General features: G+C 58.6%; 1 non-coding gene across 1 annotated transcript; it reads right to left on the bottom strand.

Moving 5' to 3' along the window:
* Positions 1 to 211: 211 nt before the first annotated feature.
* Positions 212 to 283, bottom strand: TRNAE-UUC (transfer RNA glutamic acid (anticodon UUC)). The gene has a single exon. It is a non-coding gene; the product is annotated as a tRNA-Glu (tRNA).
* Between the last annotated feature and the right edge of the window lie 91 nt (positions 284 to 374).

Below are 374 nucleotides of genomic sequence, written 5' to 3'. Positions count from 1 at the left end.
AGGCTGTGTACAGCTGAGCGAGACGCTCAGTCGCTCTCTAAAGCCGCTTCTGCGGATGACGGACACGGAGATAAATAGCAGCTGTGTGCCATGAGAGGTGCTTCTTGGCCCGGGTTTGCCCCTCGTTGCGGAGAGGGCTCTGCATCCAGCCCTTGGGGCTGACCGTGTAGTAAAGGAAGACTCCTGTGGGAGAGCGGCCAGTGCAAAACAATTCCCTGACCGGGAATCGAACCCGGGCCGCGGCGGTGAAAGCGCCGAATCCTAGCCACTAGACCACCAGGGACACACGGAGAGGGGTTTGTTTGCTCTTCCTTCTTTGCCCTGAAGCCACAGTTTCCCTGTGCTCTGGGAGGACTAGGGCCTTATGAGTGTCT

Source organism: Rhinopithecus bieti, unplaced genomic scaffold (genome assembly GCF_001698545.2).
Source record: "Rhinopithecus bieti isolate Rb0 unplaced genomic scaffold, ASM169854v2 scaffold_27884, whole genome shotgun sequence".
NCBI classification, from domain to species: Eukaryota; Metazoa; Chordata; class Mammalia; order Primates; family Cercopithecidae; genus Rhinopithecus; species Rhinopithecus bieti.
The sequence above is the reverse complement of the archived record's forward strand: the minus strand, read 5'-3'. Positions and strand labels throughout refer to the sequence as shown.